The 23,975-nt window shown below is 39.6% G+C and overlaps 1 protein-coding gene across 2 annotated transcripts in view; it reads left to right on the top strand.

The window, feature by feature from the left end:
* Positions 1–23,975, top strand: part of Sqor (sulfide quinone oxidoreductase) — a 51,643-nt gene that overhangs the window by 435 nt on the left and 27,233 nt on the right. The window contains exons 2-3 of one of the 2 annotated variants that reach the window (XM_090358475.1): positions 543–673; positions 5,618–5,730. The gene's annotated coding sequence lies outside the window, so the exon portion shown is untranslated. Of the gene's footprint in view, positions 1–542; positions 674–5,617; positions 5,731–11,551; positions 11,635–23,975 lie in introns of those variants that run through there. The other variant, XM_090358474.1, reaches the window with a different exon arrangement.

Genomic DNA, 23,975 nt, shown 5'->3' with positions numbered 1-23,975 from the left:
AGTGAGGTCTACCTTAAAAAAAAAATCGTTTTAGAGGTTTGGCAGATGCTTAGCTCAATTTTAGAGGTTCTTAGCTCAGTTTGCTTTGTGAAGCCAAATGCCATATGGTCTTCAGTAAGAGAGTGAAGCAAGAAACAAGTCTAATGATAAATTTAAAAAGCACTTAATGCCCAGTGCTAGTGACTCATGCTAGCTATGCAGGAGGCTGAGATCTGAGGGTTGTGGTTTTAGACCAGCAGGGGCAGGAAAGTCTGCAAGACTCAATTAACTATCAAAAAGCTGAAAATGAAGGTGTAGTCAAATGATAGAGCACTAGCCTTGAGCAAAAACACTTAGGAACAGTGCCCGAATTCAGACTTCATAGACACAATATAAATAAAGGAAAGGCAATCATTAGATAGGTAAAATTTGAGTATGGATGATAATCTAGAAGTAGAAAAGGAAAGGCTATGATCAAAGAAGACCAGGGTAGTTTATTCCTTATGAATATTCCATGAATAAGGCCTGTAGGCATGAAAAGAAAAAATAACTTTCACTTTTAGGTTGAAAAAAAGTAAAAGGTTGCCCCCCCTATTATCACTTCATGGTCAACTGAAGAAAAGGCAGCTGTTCTGCTTTATACGATGGATGTATTCCTGATGAACTCCAGAAGGTCTGCAATAGTCAAGTTCAGGTAAGGATGGCACAGAAAAATGACTGATGATATGTGGATGCTGAACACTTGCTTTTATACTTAGGATTTCTTTGTAAACCCATTAGAAATGACGGTTACAATATGAAGAAATACTAAGACATCAGATCTATAGACCTGAAGCTTTTTGGCCTCTGATGGTAAAATTTAAAAATAAAGCATTACGGCCTTAGTAATGAAAAGGTATTGGCAGGCTCTGAAATGGGACTTGTCTTGGTTCATCTCCCTACTTGATTTTGGGGCCTTGGGCTTTCTCAAAGCTAGTGCTCTACCACTTGAACCACAGCACTACTTTTAGCTTTTTTCTGTGTATGTGGCATTGAGGAATCAAATCCAGGTTTTTATGCATGCTAACTAAGCAAGTAGGCCACACTCCTGGCCCCTCTGTTTTGTCTACCCACCCTCCAACCCCCAACTACTTTTGTCTTTTTTGGTATTGGAGATCAAACCCAGGACATTGCATTTGGTAGGCAAGTGCCTTGCTGCTGAGCTACATCCTAGCCCCAGTTTCTGTCAAGTTAGAATAATTGAGTTTCTTCATAAGGTGGTAAAGTTTTGCAATTTTTATATAACAGTCATAATAAAACAGGAAGAGTTCAAATGTTGGGTATTGTATCAGTAATTTGATATCACACGTACAGTAAGGGGAGGATACTATTTCTTTTTTTATACCATTTTGCTTATAAGATTTCTATTGCCTAGAATCCTTTGTCCTATAATCTTCTGCTTGTCAAGATTCCATTCTTCTCATTTTATCCCCAAGAACTTTTCCTTTAGTACTTTTACTTGCTTCAGGATATTAAAAAAACAAAAAGCAAAACAGCTTTTTTTTTTTTTTTTGACAGTACTTTGGTTTGAACTCAGGACCTAACAGTTCCTAGGCAGGTACTCTAAGCTATTGCTTGAGCCAGACCCCTAGCAAAATCTTTTCTTTAAGAAAAAAAAATTATATATATATATATATATATATATACATATATTTTTTTTTTGCACCACCCACCCCTGGCCTTGAACTCAGGACCTACACACTCAAGGCTAAAGCTCTGCCACTTGAGCCACAGCACCACTTCTGGCTTTTTCTACGTATGTGGTACCAAGGAATTGAACCCAGGTCTTCGTGCATGTAGGCAAGCACTATACTACTAGGCCAAACTCCCAGCCTTTTAAATTTCTTTTTAAACATCTATTTTCAGTACTAGGGTTTGACTCCACTTCTTGTACTTACAAGGTAGATACTATACCACTTGAACCATGCCCCCAGCTCTCAAAGATATTTCTTGATTTTTCTTTTTCTGATCTGTAGTTGATATATAAGGGCTTTCCAGAAACAAAACCAGTAAGATGTTTATTATTAGTAGTTTTCATATATGTATAGGTAGAAGTACATGCATTCATAGAAATAAATTGGGGTGTGTGTAATATGTGTGGGAGGATGTAAGGAAAGGGAATGAGTAATGTAAGATTGAGGAATTGGCTTACATCTTAGATGATTGCAGAGACTAGCACGTCAAAGTCTTAGAGCAGGCTGGAGACTCAGAAGAATGTATTTTTATTTTGGTTTTTTTATTGTAATTAATAAAAGGGTTACATGATATTTGCCAGATAGAAGGTGCATTAATTCACATACATTGATACCCTTTCACATGTCTTGGTACCCATTACCCTCCCCTCCCTCTTGGTTTTCCCCCCTTGACTCAGAAGAATTTAATTTGCAGTTCAGAAGCTGGCAGAGTTGCCTCTTCTTCAGGATCCCAGTCCTTTTTTTTTTTTTTTTTTTTTTTTTTTTTTTTGCCAGTCCTGGGCTTAAGCTCAGGGCCTGAGCACTGTCCTTGGATTTTTCTCAAGGCTAGAGCTCTACCACTTGAGCCTCAGCACCACTTCCGGCTTTTTGTATGTATGTGGTACCAAGGAATTGAACCCGGGTCTTCGTGCATCCTAGGCAAGTACTTTAACCACTAGGCCAAACTCCCAGCCCTTTTTTTTTTTTTTTTTTTAAATGGAGAAAAACCTTCAGCTAGTTTTAAGTCTGTAAAGCTCAGTAGTGATAGGATGGACAACCTGCTTCATATGATGTGTACCAACTTGTTGATTTAAGGGGATCAAATGACTTTTCAGCGGAGGCAGGAAGGTCTCACTCCAAAAAAAAAAGTCCCAGAGTATTTTGTTTGTATTTACTACCAATATTGATGTTTGGTAGAAAAGTAGCCTTTGTGTATCCATCCAATCAGTTTAAAAGGATTCAGGGCAAAATAAGTTCTTGAGGTGTTAAGGAACAGATGAGATGGAAAGTGTGATTACCATTATGCAGAACCTTTTGGGAAGGGACGGATTAGTGTTGGGAACATACTAAGCAAGTTTAGCACTAAGTTATAGCCCCAGACACTCAGATTGATTTTTTTTTTTTTTTTGTGGGTTTTGGGGCTTGAACTCAGCCTGGGCACTGTCCCTGAGCTAAAAGCTACTGCCCTACCCCATGGGCCTGGGCATTGTTCCTGAGCTCCTTTTCAGCTCAAGGCTACTTCCCTACCCTCCAGCCAAGCCCCACTTCCCTTTTCTAGAGGTTAATTGGAGATAAAAGTCTCAGGTCCTTTTGTGCCCAGGCTGGCTTTGATTCTTGATCCTCATATCTCAGCCTCCTGAGTAGCTAGGATTACAGGCATGAGCCACAGCCTGTCTGCAAATTGGTTCTTGAACCGATAGGACATGAAGGATGGGAAATGCAACCATGTTCTTGCCAGTAGTCTGGGCAACAAGCTCTATGGAGACCGCAGTGATTAAAACTAGGGTCCATACAGGGCTGTGTCATACTGACCTTGTCAGGGTACCATGTAAAATAAGCTATTTTTTTTTAAAGTATATATTTAGGAATCTAGTAGAAAAACAATACGTTTTAAATGACCATAATGTTTATGCAACTACCACTGCTTTCATGCCTATATATTTAATGAGACTAAAAGCTGATAACAGGTACCAAGATCTTGGCATAAATTCAGAGTCAATGAGTAGAGAACAGAAAAATATATGCTACATGTACTGTTTAGATTTATGCCATCTCCATTTAATTGTGGCTGGTCAAGTCTCTTAGAGGAGAGGCCTGTAATTCCAGAGCAAGCTCAGCAGCTGAACCGGACAATGGATAAAGCATAGATGGCAGAATGCTGCCATCTTGTGGTAATACTCCCCCACCTACAAATTCTGGCATTCTACAAATTTTATTAGTCTCAATAGATTTAATGAGATTTGCCTAGGCCATTTAAACTATAATTCAGATGAACTTCTGTTTAAACAGTAAATCTTTGAAAGTTATAGGATTCAAGCTACATTTTTCTCACTTTGCCTTATTTAGTTTGATATTGGCCTGAGGACTTCAGAGATTTTTGTTCTCTACCTATCTATCATCTACCTGTTCTCAAGTAAGCTCAAACTCTCCTAAGAAAAGCATCTCAAGATCTTGCTGTGGACAAAAGCCCAGAGAATTTTATGGGATTTTTTTTAAACCTACCTTAGCTGATTGAATCTGGGTGGATACTTGGCTTGAGGTCTGGTAAAAGCTGTGGCATATAGTGAATTTCACTGACTTAGGTACTGTCTTCAACATTTCTATAAAATTAATAGTAATGATTCCATTTCTGTTTTCATATTTTAATAGATTTAATGTTCTTTCTGTCTTTCTCTGAGATGAAGTCTCACTTGCCAATGCTAATCTTCAACTTTGATTTCTCCTGCCTCAATTTCTTTGGGGTAACAGATGTGCTGGGAATCAGAGGACAGTTTCTGGTTCTCTCTCTTTTTTTCCATTGCCAGTTTGATTGGTATTTTCAAGGAACCAAACTTTTTTATTTCGTTTTCAAGATTCACTTATTTTATTACTCTCTTAGGTTGTAAAGTTAGGTTGCTGATTTGAGATCTTGTTTTATTTTAAATAATGAGCAATACACCAAGTAAGAACATGTAACAAATTTTTGAATTTTATCATGTAATTTTGATTGAGAAGCCCAAACAAATATATTATATTCATTACTCTAAACCTTACCTAGAATGGGCTACTTCAAAGTTGGTCATTGCTTCATACACATGACAAACAACCACCTATTACATTTTTTCATAGACAAAGCTCCTGACCTTCAAAAAGAAGTATAAGGGGAAAATTATTGAATGTAAAGATTTTTTTCCTATATCTAAGAAAAAAGTCAATGTTGATAAACATGCTGCTTGTATTAAATAACATAGAGAAGCAGATAATATATGCCCTTTACATCTCTAAGAATATGATTAAAAGTGAAATCTTTGGCTAACTTCTGAGTCTGAACAAGTAAGGTAGATTTTGTGTTGTCAAGGTGAAGAAAGCCACTCTGTAATACGTGTAAATAATACCGTTTCATAAGAATGTAGTTTTGAGTTTTGCTAAGTTTCACATAAGGCATAAAATAAAGGCATTTAAAATACTTTTCTATTGAAATGGCTTCTTCTTGTCTTACACTTGCTGTCCCCTTCCCCCTGCCCTGAGTTGTGGAGCCTAAACTATGAGCCTGGGTGTTTTTCAGCCCAAATCTAGTGCTCTACTACTTAGAACCAGTGCCACTTTGGGTTTTCTGGTGGTCCACTGGAGAGAGGAGTCTCATGGACTCTTGTGCCCAGGCTGGCTTTGAACTGCCATCCTCAGAGCTCAGCTTCTTGAGTAACTAGGATTACAGGTGTGAGCCACCAGCGTCTGGCTCTTGTCTTACCCATTTATGTGGTAGTTCTCCTGTATTTTTGTCTGGATATAGCAGACAAAGGCAGGGAGTTTATCCAAGACTGAATTCATTCTGGTTCTGCCAGGAGGTCTGAAGGATGGATATTTCCCCATTCTCCTCTGTTTTAGTGTTGCAGTGGTCATAGGATCCCAGTATGGTTCCTTCCTTGATCTGAACTCTCTTTTTGCAGGTTGAATTTTGGTTAGAGCTTACAGTCTTGGACATCTTGTTAGCCTACATTTCAGCCTGAAGTAGCTGCTGTATCTCCTACAATATGGATGAGCCATTTTGGCGGCCAGTGAGGTAAGTGATTTAAGTTGATCCAGTATTTCCTGGTGTCAGTTGACCTGGCTGCCTCCTGTCTTTTAGTGTAAGCATTTACAGTGACAGTTTCCTCTTAGCACAGCTTTTGCTGTGTCTCATAAGTTTTTGTATGTTGTGTTGTTGTCGTTGTTTTTTTTTGTGGGTCATGGGGCTTGAACTCTGGGCCTGGGTGCTGTCCCTGAGCTCCCCAGCTCAAGGCTACTAGCCCACCCTAACCCTGGGCCTAGGCTTTGTCCTTGAGCTCTTCAGCTCAAGGCTATTACTACCCTAGAGCCACAGCCCCATTCCCCATTTTCTAGTGATTAATTGGAGTCTCATAATCTTTAATGCCCAGGCTGGCTTTGAACCAGGATCCTCGGATCTCAGCCTCCTGAGTAGCTAGGATTATAGACATAAGCCACTGCACCTGGCTTTACAAACTTTTTGATTTAAATTTTGTTTTATCTAGGCCTGTTTACATGAGGTACATTAAAAAAATTATTTCACTTTTTTTTGTGACTTTTGGTGGAGTGTTTTCAAGTCAGCAAAAATTGGATCATATAGTTTAATTCATTGTATTGTCATCTATTCATTGGAGAGTTTAAGCTGTTTTAAGTAATTACTTAAGTAATCTGTTTTAAGTAATTATTTAAGTAACTATTATTTTAGTATTTGTTTCTCTTTGCCTTAGGCTCTTTCTCCCTTATTTCCTGCATTGATTAGTTGATTTTTTTTGTAGTAAGCATTTAAAAGCCTTTCTAATTTCCTTTCATATACATTCTTTTCTTTTCTGTTTTTGTTGGTCATAAGGCTTCAACTCTGGGCCTGGAAACTGTCCCTGAGCTCTTCAGCTCAAGGCTAGTCGCTAGTGAGCGACAGCATCACTTTTGGTTTTTGGTAGTTAATGGGGGTAAAAGTCTTACGTTTGCCCTGGCTAGCTTTGAACCTTGCTCATATCTCAGCCTCTTGAAGTAGCTAAGATTATAGATGTGAGCTTCTGGTGCCCAGCTCTTTCATATACATTTTGTAGGTATTTTTTGGTGACAGGAATGGGTGTTGCATTTAACATCCTTAAATTATAATATGCTAATATGAAATTATGCTGGGTTAACTTCAATAACATATAAAACTTTGCAGCTTTAATAACTGTCTCTACCCCTTTTGGCTATTGATATCACACATTTAAATCTTTATGTACTATATCTTAAATATCAACCAATAATTCTTTAAAATATGTTATATAAAATATAGAATTATAAAGTTGTAATTGCATCAGCCTTTAGACCATTAGTTGTTTTTATTTATTTATTTATTTATTTATTTATTTATTTATTTTTGCCAGTCGTGGGCTTGAGCTCAGGGCCTGAGAACTGTCCTGGGACTTTCTCAAGGCTAGAGCTCTACCACTTGAGCCTCAGCACCACTCCCGGCTTTTTTCTATAGGTGGTACCGAGGAATTGAACCCGGGTCTTCATGCATGCTAGGTAAGCACATTAACCACTAGGCCAAACTCCCGGCCCATTAGTTGTTTTTAAAAAGTATATTAGTCTATTAAGACATTTAGAAAATAAAAAGTAGACTTACAAACTACCTTGTAATGAAACCTTTTTGTAATTGTCTACACATTTATCTTTTTGAGTACTGGTGGTACTGGAGTTTGAATTTAGGGCTTTGTACTAGCTTGGCTTATTTGCGCAGCTGGCCCTGTATCACTTGAGCCATGCTTCTAGTCCTCCTGCCTTTTGTTGGTTATTTTGGAGATGAAGTCTAGCAATCTTTTTTGTCTGGAATAATTTCAAACATTGATCTTCTGATTTCAGCTTCCTGAATAGCTAGGTTTATAGGCATGAGCGATCAACAAGTAGCATACTATGAGAACATTTGATAACTATATCCATCACTTTCTCAGTCTCTTTTGTACTATATAACAGAAATACAAAGTCCAAGTAACTTATTATGAACAGATATTCATTAATTTGAGCTTGTAATCAACAGAAACACTATTGGCTTGCACTCTGAAGGCTGTTCAATATCAGCTGATACTGGCTGTTCAAGGGCCACCTTGATGTACAGCGTGAGTGTAAGGGGTGGTGAAGAGGACAAGAGCAGCAGAATTTGCTCTTTTATAATGCCATCAACCTCACCCAGAATACTTCCCCAAAGCTCCACTTTGTAATATTGCTATAATGGCAATAAAATTTCAACATGAGATTTGAAAGGGACAGATCATAGCATTAACATTATGGCTATAATAACTAAAATCCTAGTACCAATCACTAACTGAATGCTTACTTTATTCCAGGTAGAGCACTAATCATCTTTGTTTGTTTGTTTATTTATTTATTTATTGTGGTCATGGGGCCTGGGTGCTGTTCCTATGCTCTTCAGCTCAAGGCTAACGCCCTACCCCTGAGCTCCACTTCACATTTTCTAGTGATTAATTGGAGATAAGAGTCTCATAGTCTGTAGTGCCCAGGCTGGCTTTGAACCAGGATCTTCAGATCTCAGCCTCCTGAGTAGCTAGGATTATAGACATGAGCTACCACGTCTGGCTACTTTTTTATATAAACTTACTTTGTCTCTATAAAGATCATATGAGGTGTTTTAAAAAATACCCACTTACTAATACAGTTAACTGATGCCAGTTAATGCATTCTCAAAAATAAAGGTTCATATTCCAGTCTCTGCAGTTCTCATGAATTTTCTGCCTTGTCTGACTTCAAACTTCAATCCTCCTAATTTTAGCTTCACTATTAGCTAGGATTAGGGTGCACTTTACCTTGAGCCTTTTAATAATTCTTTTTCTACTTAAGATATCCAGAGCTGGTTCCTTGTTCTCAAAAAAGTATGCCATCTGAGACAGAACACCTCCATGTATATTAAGTGTTCATGGTCTGAAAAATAACTTGATCTTACCAGATACAGTGGCTCATGCCTGTAATCCAAGCTATTCAGGACACTGAGATCTGAGCATGGAGGTTCAAAGCCAGCCCAGGCTGGCTTAACCACCAGAAAAGCAGAAGTGGCACTGTGGCTCAAGGGGTAGGGCGGTAGCCTTGAGCTGAAGAGCTCAGGGACAGTGCCCAGGCCCAGAGTTCAAGCCCCGTGACTGGCAAAAAAAAAAAAAAATCAAAAAACAAAAAAGAAACAACAACTTGATCTTAAATGACACAGATGAAGAAACTACTCTGGAGCCTGATAACAGTTTTACTTATTATTTGATAAGCAGTTTGGTGGTGAGAAAACCAGCAATTTAAGAAGTGTCGTGAAGCATAAAACACACTCATTATTCTCTGTAGCTTACTTATTCTCTCTTGGTTCTGTGACTTCCTGGTGGTGTGACATGATGAACATGCCTGTGGCAGCTGCTTGATCCTAGTGCATAGCAGGACCACACCCTCAGCCCCCTGTCTGCAGTCTCCATGCCCACGTTCTGTCTCATTCAATGTGTCAGAAGTGCTATCATTTCGCTGGGTTGCTGTTGTCCTAGCTAGGGAGGAAGGTTTGTTGGGGGGCCAGTGTATGTTGCTTCTCTAGCTATTCACTCACCCAGGAAGCATTTGAAGTAGGGAAGGGTTGAGGATGAAGCATCCTTTGCAGTGCCAGTCCCTCCTCTTACATCCTTTTGCCACTGTTTAACCATGCTTGTCCTAGTTTTCAGTCTCTTTAAGTGTGCATTCATTATGTTGCAAACTTCATATGGGTAGGAATGAAGTCTGATGTTTTTCAAAGGCATGCCTAGTCAACAGGCACATAGTTTACTTGGCATATACAGTTGTAGACTCAGAGAATATCTATCAGAGGGAAGAATGGCTAATGAGTGAGTTAATTTTAAGTATGCCCTTCCATGTCTGACAGGCAGTTACCATCCCCTGTAGTCCCGATACTCACTCTTCAGTGAGTGAGATGATGGAATGATGTCTCCAGATGTGAGATTTGCTCAGGAAATGTTTCTCACCTCTGAAATCTGATTTCATAGCTACCAACTTCAATGTACCTAGCAAGCAGAAATTTGCCATAATTCCTCCTTGTCTAAATTCATCCTATGGGAATCAAGATTTCAAAACTGGGGTGAGGAAGTGGGAGGGTTCAAGAGAGGGATACTCATTTCGTAAATATAAGGGGGGGACAATATTTATTAAAATTTGATTCACAATTTATTGGCATTTAGTGGATGGGAAGGAGGGATGCCAACCTCCTGGGCTAAGTAGATTGTGCCATATCAGAAGGAACTGTACTGAGTCCTACCTCCACTATCACTGAAGTATGTAAATTATTTCTTGGTAAAATAAATTCAGTTTTAGCTATATTTGTTCCAAAATTAAGCATTTTTTGTCTTTTTAAGATACTGAAGTGTGTACTAATGGCTCTATTGGTAAAAATCAGTAGGAGATTATACTTTATTTTGTTTAGAATTTAGTTGCTCATTATTCACTATGGTAGAATTGAGGTCACAAAAGTAGGGTTGGGGGCATGGCTCAAGTGGGTAAATTGCTAGTTCAGCAAGCTTCAGACCTTGAATTCAAACCTTAGTACCATAAAAAACCAAGATGACTAGAAACAATGCTGTAAATGCAATTGAAAGTAAAAATCTCATTATCATTTATAATTAAGGTGTTCATGGTGATTTTTACCATACATATATTTAGGAAGTAGAGTTGTGGCTCAAGTGTAGAACACTAGCCTTAAGCAAAAAAGCTTAGGGACAATGACCACGCCCTGAATTCAAACCCTAGGACCAACACACATACACACACACACACAATCGACAACCATAAATACATTTAGTATAGAAACATTTTGTTTGAAACAAAAACTTCAAAACTTTGTTAAAAATTCAGAAAACTAAATTAGTGTAAAAGAAACAAATAATTTATTTTTAAAATAATTTTTTTGAGAGCTGGTAGCACTTACATTTCTAAAGCTATGAAAACTCGAAAGTGTGGCAAGCTGGCTTATGCCCGTAATCTTAGCTACTCAGGAGGCGGAGATCTGGGGATAGTGGTTCAAAGCCAGCCTGGGCAGGAAATGCCATGAAACTTATGTTCAGTTAGCCACCAAAAGCCAGAAATGGAGCTGTGGTTCAAGTGGCAGAGTATTAGCCTTAAGCAAAAAAAACTCAGGGACAACACTCACGTTTGGAGTTCAAGCCCCTAAACTGGCATACATGCAAATAGTGCAGCAAGATGGGACAGTTTTTTTTAGAAAAAGGGCCTCCTCATCTGTTCAGCGCACTGTAGTTTTCCTGCTTTTGTCCTCGACTGGAAAGAAACAGCACATTGAAAATAGTGAAGTAAATGGGGCAGAACACGACCTGGTGGCCAGTGACTGAAAGGCAGCTGGCCCAGGGCCTGCAGCCATAGAAGGAAAGACCCTAAGCTTTTCAGAGCCTGCTCACTTCACCTCTCTGTAAACTGAACGCCAGGAAGTTTTAAGGCTGTTGTGGGAGCGAAGCAAGAGGTGCAGGGCACTGTGGAGGACCCAGTGCAAACTGGGTCTCTGTTCAAGCACCCTGCCTTCCCTTTGCCAGTTGGGATTGCATAATGCGGCTGGCACCTAGGACCGGGAGGTCAGGTGCCCTTGGCTGGGCCACATTCCCAGGGCGAGCTGGGCTGGGGCTGGGGCTCGGAAGGGGAGGGGGGGAGTCTGTGGTGCCAGTTGCCCCGCAGGAGAGTGGCTCTGACCCGGGTGCAGGGTTGTACCAGGCAGGGTAGCAGGGAGACCTTTCTGAACCTTCCCTTTCCTGGGGGGAACCTGGCTCTCCCCGTCTCGCCTCGAGCCTCCTCCCCCAGGGCTGGGCAGCTGGGCGGCAGGGCGGGGCTCCAGCGAGCTCTGATCCCCAGCAGGAAGCAGCAGCTTTTGCTGCCAACGCCGTGGCCCTGAGGCTTCTTCGCACACTCTTTGGTAAGAGGCATCCCATGGTAGTGGGCTGCTGATCTCAATCTCTGGACCCCTGCCAGGACGGGGGGATGAGGTGGAGGCAGAGATCACCACTGTCCTGTGCTCTCAACCTCTTCTTTCCTTCTACACTCCCCCCTCCCTCCCGGACACTCACAGCGTTTGCTGTGCTCTTCTGAACCACAGCTCTTGGGACGCTTACTCCTTTCTGGGAGTGTCAGAGTCTGGGTATGGGGTGGGGCTCTGGGTAGGCTGACCTGACAGGGAGGTGAAAACAGGTCTGTCGGAACACCAAAACCCGGAGCTTTCTGTACCTCCATGCGTGGGAATTTCCAGTGCCTTTCACTTGCTGACTGTGTAGCTCCATGTATGGCGCCCTGGAGCAGGAGTGGGTGGTCAGCCTGGGAAGATGGGGGAGAGACAGAGCAGGATTGAAGTTCCCTCCATCTGTCCACTGCGATGACATTTTCCACCAGCTAGGCCCAATGCAAGGCCCTCACGGGGTTAGTGCGGACCTGAACCCTGGAGCTGGCAGGAGAGAGCATTTACGGTACAGGCTGGTTAGGAATTGCTAGGAAGAGCCAGGAAGACTTCTCAAAGAAGCCAGGTTTTAAGCATAGCCTCTTGAGTTTGCCTTGGGTTGCCCCTTGCTATACTGCAGGTTTCAAAATCATTTTATGTCCTGTAACCCTTGCCAATTCTGGGAAGCCTAAGGGCCCTTTCTCAGAAGAATAATTTTAAAGGCATAAAAGGCCGTGTATTTTAAAAGTATGTGTAAAAATATTAAAAGAAACTGGGGCACTAATGGTTCAGGAGGCTACTAGCTATTCAGGAGCTACTCAGGAGGCTGAAATCTGGTGAACTGCTGTTGGTATTCAGCCAGGGCTGAAAAATCTCTATCAGTTATAGTGAAAATAACACATTTTCTTTTTCCCATCGAAGTTCCTGGGTTTCAAATTAAGATCCCCTTATAACAGAAAGGTCACTGCCCAGAAAGTTGGGTACCTTGCTTCTGGTCTTAATAGTTGTCACTGAAGAGCCTGGTGGCTTTCGTTTTGAACTTCTTATCCTATTCTTCATTGTCAAGTAAAAAAAGTAAAACCCAATACCCTTCCTTTATATTTTAAGGCACTCAGCACCGTACCAAGTATTGAAGGGTGAAATGAGTTCTATCTATTAGAACTAGTCTGTCTCCCTCCCTCCAGGCAATAGCCATCATTCAATCCTGGTATATGGGAGCTATTCAATCAGTCTTTATTGAACAAATAAGTGAATTGGTGAAGGTTGTTTGTGACTACATTTAAAAGCAAAATTAATCAAGGAGACAGCTGGTGGTTTGGGAAATGACTGTTTAAATTTTGAGTTTTTTTTTTTTTTTGAAAAAAAAAATCTGGCTGAATGAACACATAAACACCTGGAAGAGAGTACTTGAAATGTCAGTGAGGACCCATGAGTCTGTGTGTGTCAGTTTGTATGACTTGTGCTCTGCCAGAGAAAATGAAACTGAACGTTGACGGGAAAAACAGGATTCTTTTTGTGGAAGTTTATTCTCCATCTTGCTTGTCAATCTGCTGTGTTGCATCATAGGAAATGTCTTATAAGGATAGGAGGCAGACTTATGACAAGGCATTTCTACACCTAGATATAATTTGTCTTCTTTTATCTTTTCCAAGCCCTTTATTAAATATACAATTCCTTTCTGACTCTGAAGACTTGCTAAATAGCATCTGGGGGGAAGGTTTGTTAAAAGTTGCCCACTGAAGCCACTGAAACCTTGTTTATAGATTGAGAGCTCCCCAAGAGTGTGGGTTTTATTTTAAATTTTAAAAATTATTTAAGTAGTTGTGCAAAGGGGTTTCAATTCGACATGTCTATGAGCACAAAGTCGTTTTGCTTACATAATGCTTGTATTGGGGTGAGGTACCAAGCATTCTCTGGCCAACTTTGGTCCACATGATCAAATCTAATCTATGATTTTGAACCAGAGTAGACATACCTGCTAATTTTATTTTCAAGGAAATAAATACTTGTATTATGCCTTGGATCTTGCACTGACCTATACTAGCTACCCAGTGGGTGATTCACAGTGGATTATGGTGCAGGTGTGGGACTTGTGGAAAGATTGGGAGATATGTCTTCCCTTCTGACTTTGATGCAAACTCTGGCCAATATTCACAACAAAAAGTTTCACAGCTCTGATGAACCAGAGAAGTTAGAATAAATATTACAATGTGAATGTCTGTTGGTGAATCTCCCTGTCACCTTTCTTTCCTTCTCATCAAATAGTAGTTGGAGTTTTAGAGAAGGGAAGTAACCTTTGAAACTACCCAGCCAGTCCTTCTATCTATGAAGAAAGCATAGCCCTGAATGGCTAAAGATGAGCCCTACCTGGTCCCACCTGGAATATGGTCCAAAGTCTCATGACAATTGACTTACTCTTAGACAAAGCTTCACCAGGAATGGGGAGCTGTGTGGTCTAGTTGGACATAGAAAATGTGTGAGCTGTTAGGTAACCCATTACCTTTTATGCATCTCATTCTGTCCTATTAAAAGATTGAATTGAGCATCTCTCTGGCCATGTCAAAGAACATGTATAATTTGTGATTAGTCTTTTTTTCTCATTAAGACCTCATATATCAGATTCCAGGAAATGATATGACTGAGTAATGGCCAGTGTCTTGTTTACAAACAGTCTACACTTTTAGAGCCTCCTTGTCTGTGCTATTCTAGGGGGAAATCCTAATGCATCTCCAGCTGTTGAGTAATTTTATTGTCATAATACAGATTTAATAAGTCAGGATGCAATTTGATCCCTGCTGTGTGACTGGAAGCCAGTGACTTTCATCTGAGCCTCCCTGTTGAGTCTGAGGGTAGCCACATGCAGGTGTTTGTAGACCTTGAAAGGAAACATTTAATACTTTTCTGGAGGCCAACTCTACATGATGGACTGGAAGTGAAGCTAGGTTGTTCTTGGCTTAGTTTTCATATATTGGAATTTGAAAAGCCAAACTCCTTTAACAGACACTAAACAAGGCCTGTTTGTCTCTATATCACTTGTTCAAAGCAATCAACTTCCAATGATAATTCAATTTAAATATTTTCCTTTTTTTAGATGCAAGACTTTTACTTATGTAAATAAAATTTTTATTTTCTGCTTAGCAGTTGGATTGATATAGTGAAATGGTCAGCTCTCCCATTACAATGTTTTCTCTTAGTAAAGTACCATAACTATAAGCTAGGGATACTTGTAGAGACTTTCTCGTGAGAAAAGGGAGGTAATGTTGCATTTTATAGTCTCATTAAGTCCCCCCACCCATCTCTTTCCATACTGGAGTTTGAACTCAGTGCTTTAAGTTACCTTACTTACCTAATGCTCTATCACTTGAACTGTATATAGCTCTGCTTTTTTTTGTTGTTGTTGGTTGTTTTGGAAATGGAGTCTCACGGCTGGCCTCAAGTGATCATCCTATGGTTCTTAGCCTCTACAGTAGCTATGGTTACATTATGTCTTAATCAACAACTCTCTAAAGAAAATTCTTAAAGTTGGCCCTTTAAAGAATTAGTCAACTAAAGATCTTGAATTAACATGAGAATTGTGCACAGTGCCTGTTTCCTGGATGACTTAGTCTTGGTCCACTCCGTGATCACTTGCTTTTCAGCTTAATATTTAAACAAATATTTGAATTGGTAATAGCTCCTGAGGGAGTGTTCCATCATGGCCTGCAGGGATAAGTGAAGATTGCTCCATTTTCTTTATTTGTTAGCAATATAGTAATTCAGTTCTTGAACAGTGGGCAGGAGAGGGTGCTGTTATTACTCAAGAGAAGGTGACCTAAACAGGAAGGGTGCAGCCTGCATAGTTCTCTTGCTTTCTTTGTGTTGCCACATTTTGTACCTTCCTTTCACTTTGAGTAATCCCATATAGTTACTTACATCCTGTCTTCATTATATTTACCTGAACAAACATGCAGGTCATAGTTGACATCCTTCCTTCTTCTTTATCCCCCACATAGTTCTTTATCCCCCACATAGTTCAGGACACAAAAATTCCTTCATTGTCTCATAGTCCCACAATCTAGACTCAGCTTTTGCTGATGTCTGCATTTCTTTTTTTTTTTTTTTGCCGGTCCTGGGCTTGAGCTCAGGACCTGAGCACTGTTCTTGGACTTTCTCAAGGCTAGAGCTCTACCACTTGAGCCTCAGCACCACTTCCGGCTTTTTTTTTTTTCTATGTATGTGGTACCGAGGAATCGAACCCGGATCTTCATGCATGCTAGGCAAGCACTTTAACCACTAGGCCAAACTCCCGGCCCCAAGATGTCTGCATTTCTGAAACAACCCCTTAACAAATCTTCATCTTCCTGGTCTTTCCTGTTAAATTGTTCTAATTTCTGTCTCCCTGGTGCCTATCACAATGCCTGGTATGCAGTAAACACTGACTTCCTTTAGAGGAATCCAACTGAAAGCCAAAAGACAAGCAAAGTCCCTCAACCCTTATTGTTCAGCAGCTTTTACTAAGCTTTCTTATGTCATCTTGTTGTGTTGTTTTTCATAGTTATTCACCCTTCATGTTTTTCAACTGCTTCTCTTACCCCTATTCCCTTAAACAGTCCATAGTTAGAATTATGTTCTATGTACGTATGTGTATTTGGTATGTACAAACATACCTACATACATATATGCACATGTATATGTATATATATATATACATATACATGTGCATGCCCACAAATATGTATATATTTTAGGTCTAGCTTCTATATATGAGCAAAACCACACAATATTTGCTTTCCGTGTCTTACCTTATTCTTGGCATATATTAGTAGCCGATAATCCTTTCTGCTATTTCCTTAGCACCCAACCTAAAAGGCTGGGAGAGGGGAAAGACTGTCATAAGGAAATTTCTGAACATCACTGTGGGTCATTAGTAGATGTTCACTGAATACACTGTAGACATTCTTAAACAGCAGCAAAATGATGACCGTATATATTTCATATAGTTCTGTTTTTTTGTACGTATTCTCACATATTTAGAATAACTAGAAATTATTTAATGTGGTTTTTTTTTGCAGGAAATAAATTCTAAAAATAAAATACACATTAGGTTGTATTTTCTGATTTTCAGTTCTGAAAGTTAGTAATTGGTGATTGAAACGAGTTCAATATGGGTATAAAGCTGAATTTACATATGCATATAGACTTCCCAGAAAACTCATTTCTTAAACTCTTTTCTAAGCATTTCTGGCTGGTGCTGCTTCTTTGTCACAGTTAAGTGGATAGAAGAGATGTAAAGATTTCCTTTGATGGAGAAGGTATCTCAAGTTTCAATAGAGTACAGGACAGAGTGTGATAGAGAAAAGGAAAACTGGTGCTTCATTCTTCGAATAATTATCGCATAAAAAAAGTAAAAATCTAGCTATGTTATTTAGTTGCAAAAATCTGGCCCAATCACCCATGTAATTACAATATTTTGAGCAAGAGGTAATCAAATTGCTTTTTAAATGCCATCTGACTGTTCGACACAATCTATAAGGAGAAGGAATGGAGCAAAAATTTGTTAGGCATGTAAAATCTTCCATCTGACAGAGCAATTGGCACATGCATTTTAATGTAGGTGTTTTTAAAATGCACCTGGGATTTGCTTTAATCAAGAGTGGAGAAACCATCAGATCAAGAGATGGCTGCCATGAAAGAAAAAATTTTAACTCATAGTTCTCAAAGGAACCACATGCTCTGTAAGTCCCTGTGGGAAGTACATGGGTAGGTCAGGAGATAGAAAAAGTGAAGGCAAAGATGAAAAAGTGTACATTGCAGTTTTTGTGAGATAGGAAGAGGAGACTTGTCTGGGTTTGATAGTGGCTAGTTGGAATACCTTTACTGGGTTCTCAGTGTCTGGTGCTGGGGTGGTCAGGGTAGAGGAATATCATATGTGGAAGATAAAAGGCAGATAGAGGAAATCATTTTGAGTATAGTCTCTGGATTGTCTGTTTCCATAGCACAGGTTTGCTGACAGCTCAATTCTTTACTATCTGGAGGTTAGCTAGGCCTTTCAAGGACTAGTAAGTCTCTAAAATTTGAAAACATCTTACAGAAAAAATAAACCTGATTAATACGGGAGGACTTAAAATACCTCTAGGAAGAGAAAGCAGCCAGTTTTCTTTCCAGTTCATAAAGTATTTAATGCAGTATCATGAATGTTACTTGTATGTACTTTGGGTTAAAATAAGACCATGAGAAGGGATCATAGCATTTGTGAGCCAGTGTCTGACATTTTCTTGTCACTCAAGTCACTGCTCAGTCTGATAGTAACAATTTCCTTCCTGAGATTTTATTTTTTGAATCAGAGGATATGATGGTTATTTTTATATTTATCAACTTGATTGGGTATGAGATGATCAGATGTTTAATCAAACCATTTCAGGAATAAATATGTTTTTTGATTTTTTTGTGCCAGTCCTGGGGCTTGATCTCCAGGCCTGAGCACTGTCCTTGGGCTTTCTCAAGGCTAGCGCTCTGCCACTTGGACCACAGCACCACTTCTGGCTTTTTCTGTGTATGGGTGCTGAGGAATCGAACCTGTGTCTTCATGCATGCTAGGTAAGCACTCTACCATTAGGCCAAACTCCCAGCCTGTATAAGTGGTTTATTGATGAAGTTAACATTTTAATTGGCCTTATCCAGTTGTAGGCTTGAGTAGAACAACAAATAAAAGGCTGATGTTCCCATGAAGAAGAGAGAATCTTGCTCTCCGAGTGGCTTGAGGTGGGACATTCATTGTCCTGTTTGAGACTCATCTGAGACACCAACTTTTCCTGGCCTTTGAGTTAGAACCACACCCTGGACTATCCTAAGTCTCTTGTTTGCTGAGCAGGTCTTAGAACCTATCAGCTTCTATAATTATATGAACTCAGAAGTGTTGTCCACATAATAGGGAAAATTATGATGTTTGTTTTAGTTCCCTCCCTTATTCCTCCTTTTTTTTTTTCTTCTGGTCCTAGGGCTCAAACTCTGGGCCTGGGCACTGACCTTGACTCCATTTTTCTCCAAACTTGGCCACTGTCCCTGAAATCCACTTTTCTCCATACTTGTACTACTTGAACCATAGCACCACGTCCTGCTTTTTCTGTGATTAATCAGAGTCTCATTAGCTTTTGTGGCTGGGCTGGCTTTGGATCTTGATCCTCAAATCTCAGCCTCCTATTCAGGAGCTATTAAGCTAGAATTACCAGCATGGGCCAGCCCTCATTCCTGTTCCTCATTCCTTTTTATCTCCTTCAGTTGATTCTTGCCTTGTTCTTTATTGCTACATGACCTGTGCGTATAACCTATTTTTTCTCAGCCTCCATTTTCCAGCTGTGAAGTGGAGATAATGCCCACCCACTTAAGCACCTAGCATAGTGTCTGGCACACAGGAGTCTGATCCAGAGCAGTGATGGAAAAGCTTTATGTTAAAGATCATGATGTAGTTTCAGATTGTTCAGGGAAGCCATGTTAAGTAAAAAGAGGGTAAAACAGTGCTTGGAAAGTGTTACAAGGAACACTAGCTAGCTCAGGTGTACCAGAGCAGGCAGAGTGTCATCTTAGAGCAGTGCTATAGGTACTAAAGGTAAATTTACTGAAGAGCAAATAAAATTTATGCTTCATAGTTAGCCAGGTTCTATCCAGAAAAGCATGTCTATGGATGTTATTTCTGGTCTCCAAAGGATCCTGAATTATCAAGGATCCTACCATTTGTTATCATTTATTTTCTTATTCAAAATATTAGACATCATATCTAATTTTGTTTAGTCTCAATTTCTCTACTAGTAAAATCTTATCAAAACCTGCTTGGATTCTGTGGGTTAATTGTAAAACTCTTCACACACAAGAGGGATGGATGATCATAAGTTGTTACTATTCTGTGTATCACTATTGTAATATATTTTTGGGGAGTGGGACTTGAACTCAGGGCTGGGCACTGTCCTTGGACACTGTTTGCTCAAGGCTAATAGTCTGCCACTTGACCACTTGAGCCACAGGAACACTTCTGTTTGTTTTTTTTTTTTTTTTTTTTTGTCAGTTCTGGGTCTGGGCTTTCTTAAGGATAGAGCTCTACAGCACCATTTCTGGCTTTTTCTTTGTATGTTGTACCAAGGAATTGAACCCTGGTCTTTCTGCATGCTATGTGGGCATGCTACCACTCTCCTGGCCCTGCTATTGTAATATCTTTAAATAGGCCTGTAATTTAACATTTTAATTAGTAAAGCCAGTGTCCACTCGAATAGTTTTTTCTATTGCTTTAAAAAAATCATTCATTCATTTATTGTTACAATTTTTCCTTGTGTGAACTCAAGGAACATACACACACACGTATATTCTCTGGTCTCCAACCACTGTATAACTTTGAATCAAATTACAAATCATCCTGCTTTCCCCTCCTCTCCTTCCTTTTTCTTATTGTGTTCTTTTCCTTTCCCTTTCCCTTTTCTTTTTCTTTTTAAAAATAGTGTTGAGAGGGCCAGGAATTTAGCCTAGCGGTAGAGTGTTTGTCTAGCATGCATGAAGACCCAAGTTCGATTCCTCGGTACCACATACATAGAAAAAGCCAGAAGTGGTGCTGAGGCTCAAGTGGTAGAGCTCTAGCCTTGAGAAAGCCCAAGGACAGTGCTTAGGCCCTGAGTTCAAGTTCTAAGACTGGCAAAAAAATAGTGTTGAGGATGGAACCCATGGCCTAATATTTATTAAACTAGTACTTTGCTTCTTGAACTCTCTCTCTCTCTCTCCCTCTTTCCCTCCCTCCCTCCCCCCCCACTTTGTATTTTGTTTCCAAGATAGGGTCTTACTAACTTGGTCGAGGCTGCCCTCCAACTTGAGATCCTGCTCACTTTGACTCCTCTCTGTACCTGGGATTATAAACATGTGTTACCACAACTAGGGAGTTTTATCTAACTTCATAGCATGGCATCATTTGATTATAAAATATACTGCAGGTACTATTTGGTAAATAGAAGCTACTTTTTGTCCTATTGAAATTTTTAAGTATGTGTTTCAAATAAGAGCATAGAGATTAAGTCACTCTATCCCTTTGTGCTGTTGTTAGTTCATATTTCATAAACAAGGATATACATTTCAGGCATCTTCTGGGTGAACTTGAAAGTAATAGATTCTTGTTTCTTCCTTATGTTAACAGAGGGTTTTCATGACTTCAGATCAAGTTTACCCTTCTTTTTCTTTTTTGCCAGTCCTGAGGCTTGAACTCGGGGTCTGTTCTTGAGATTATTCAATGCTAGTGTTCTACCACTTGAGCTACAGCACCACTCCTGGCTTTTACTGTATACATGGCATTGGGGAATTGAACTCAGGGCTTCAGTAATCTATCACTAGGCCACATTCCCCACCCAACCCTTCTTTTTCTCTCACTTCCATGAATCATCTGGCTTTCTGATTGTTGCTATAGAGTTGGTTTAGGTCAATGCCAGAAATTCCTGGTGGTTCCCAAATGATGTTTTCTGGCAACACTTCTATCATCAAAGTCTGTTTTTCCCCACCCTATACCAGCCAGTTCTCCTATACCAACTGGGCAACTAACCATTCAATTTTGATATTCACTCTGAGTTAGTAGAGATCCCATTGGTGGTACAAGGCTTGGTTCCAAAAGACTGCCCTACTTCAGATGTACAGGCAACCCACATAGGTGTCTGGTTGATACAAATTCAGAGGTTCCAATAATCCTCACAAACTTGAAAATTATCTGGAACTACTTATAGAACTCAGCAAAAACACTTTACTCATGTTTGTTTCCTGTGTGTGGCTGCACACACGTTTGAGGTGGGATCTCACTGTATGGCCCAGAACTCTAGGCTGACCTAGAAATCTTGACTGAGTCAGGAGTACTGGGATTGTAAATATTACCAGCTATTTGCTGTGCCTATACAGGTTACAAGTCAGGAATGGCCAAATGAAAAGTATAGGGACACAGAGCTATCCTTCCCTCTGTCATGCCACTCTCCCAACATTGAAGTATATTCTTCAACCTGGAAGCTCTTCAAAACTCACTATTCGAGGGTTCTGATAGAATTCATCCATTATTCCCCTTTCTTCGTGAAGGGTCAAGGTTGGGACTCAAAGTTTCAATCTGCTAATCATAGTTTGGACCCAGCCCAAATCATCTCAACACATAAAGACAGGAAAAACTTTTAAGGGTTTTAGGAATGAGGGATAAAGACAAATGGACTATATAATAAATACAAATGAGATTTTAAAATAATTGCACATTATTGTTTCTTCTTTAAAAATATCTTTAAGTAGTTGAACAAAAGTTTCTAGTAAAAAAATAGAGTTTCCATTTAACAAAACCATCTGTGAATGTAATATGTACTGTTTCTTGTTTATAAGATTGTTTCATGTCTCACTTTCTCCACAATGTGAGGCCAGGGTCCTGAGTTTTCTGATCTAGATTTTTTTAGATGACGTTATGTTAGAATGAGAGAGTTATTGAGACTTTTTGAAATTTGAGACATTTCTTGTAACAATAAGGGAAGTAGGACTATAAAGGCTGGGTGGGGATCCTAGGGTGAATGATAGTTACTATTACGTTAATAAAACTGCCTAGGAGGACTGGATTTTTATATGGATTGAATCTAGAAACAGATTTTACGTAACCACTGAAAGAATACAGACTAGCCTTCTTAGTTAACTGAGGGAAATATCTGTGAAAATTTCAGGAGGTCGGATAATTCAATGTGCAGCTGGGTTGGCTGCAAATCAGAAACTTAGCCTGCTTGTCTCCAAGGTTGACTTAATTTCAAAGCAAAGCAAGGCAAAACAAAAGTTTCCATGCAGCTAAGAGGTAATATCAGGATATGGAAAAATGCTTTCCCTTTTCTGGGAAATGATTCTGTCATTCTGTGGGCATCTAGAAAGAAGGCTAAGATATAAAAGCTGTGTATTCAACACAAAATATCTTCTCTATTCCTACTAGATAGCTATGTACACTTGGTGATTCCTTCTACAATTCTATGTTAATATAATATTTTATATTATATTTTTATTTGTATCTTAACCATAAGCATTTTTCATTGTATAAACATGGTTTCAAAAGGTTACAAGAATCATCTTGGGCATCTATATTTTACTTAACGTTTCCTCAATATTTTGACATTAAGGATATTTTCTGTCCCCATATTAAGTGGAAATAGAGAGTAACCTCAGTTAAAACAGCCAGGTGAGCCAGGTACAGTGGCTCATGCCTGTAATCCTAGCTTCTCAGGAGGCTGAGATCTGTCAAGGTTCAATACCAGTCCGGACATAAAAGGATCTGAGATTCTTATCTCCAATTAACCCTTTGAAAATGGGAAGTGGGGCTTGGCACAAGGGTAGGGCAGTAGCCTTGAGCTGACAGCGCCTAGGCTGAGTTCAAACCCCATGACCCACAAAAACAAAAACAAAAATAGCCAGGTTCCAGGCACTGGTGCCTCATGCCTGTATCCTAGCTACGCAGGAGGCTGAGATCTGAGGATCATGGTTCAAAGCCAACCCAGGCGCTAAAGTCCATGAGACTCTTATCTCCAATTAATAACCAGAAAACCAGAAATGGCACAGTGACTCAAGTGGTAGAGCGATAGCCTTGAGCAGAAGAACTCAGGGACAATGCCCAGGACTAGAGTTCAAGCCCCATAATCAGAGAATTTAAAGGAGGAAAAGTTTCCTTTGGCACATTGTGCCAGAGGATTTGGTACTATTCACTTTACCCTGTTGCTTTGGACCTGTAGTGAGGCAAGAATGCATGGCTAAGAAAAAGGGATCAGATTTTGTTTCTTCAGTATTAGAGATTATTTACTGAGACTTAATTCTCAAAAATGGAAATACAGGATCAAGAAATGATAAGTATTATTTTCTTTCTTTTTTATTAGCTTATATTAGTTATGCAGTTACATTTCCATATCACGGCTGTTATTTTCTAGAACAGTAGATTGATTTTAGTCTTGCAGTAAGAACCAATGAGTCTGTCTTACTGTTTGTGGTCTTGCAAACACTTCCCTTTCTCATTGTCCCTGCCCCAGCTCTGGACCACTTCTCTGATTCAGAATATTAGAAAATATTTAGCATCAGGGGCACCAAACTGTGGGATGGAGTTAGTTTTAGTTAAAATGACATTCATTGTTCTTCTTCCTCACTTCCTGTCATTTTTTTTCTCACCTCCTTTCATAGCCCCCTTTTTCCTGTCAGCTTTATCTAATCCCTATGGCACTGATAAAATTAAGTCATGCCATCGTAGTTAGTGGCCATTAAGTTAGTGGCCATCGTAGCTAGAAACATTTCTCCCATGTGTGGTATTTGCATTTTATAAAAGGTTCTTGGAACAGTGT

Source organism: Megascapheus bottae, chromosome 25, assembly GCF_031878675.1.
Source record: "Megascapheus bottae isolate mThoBot1 chromosome 25, mThoBot2.hap1, whole genome shotgun sequence".
Taxonomy (NCBI): Eukaryota; Metazoa; Chordata; class Mammalia; order Rodentia; family Geomyidae; genus Megascapheus; species Megascapheus bottae.
Note: the sequence above shows the minus strand (reverse complement) of the source record. Positions and strands in the feature narration are given on the sequence as shown.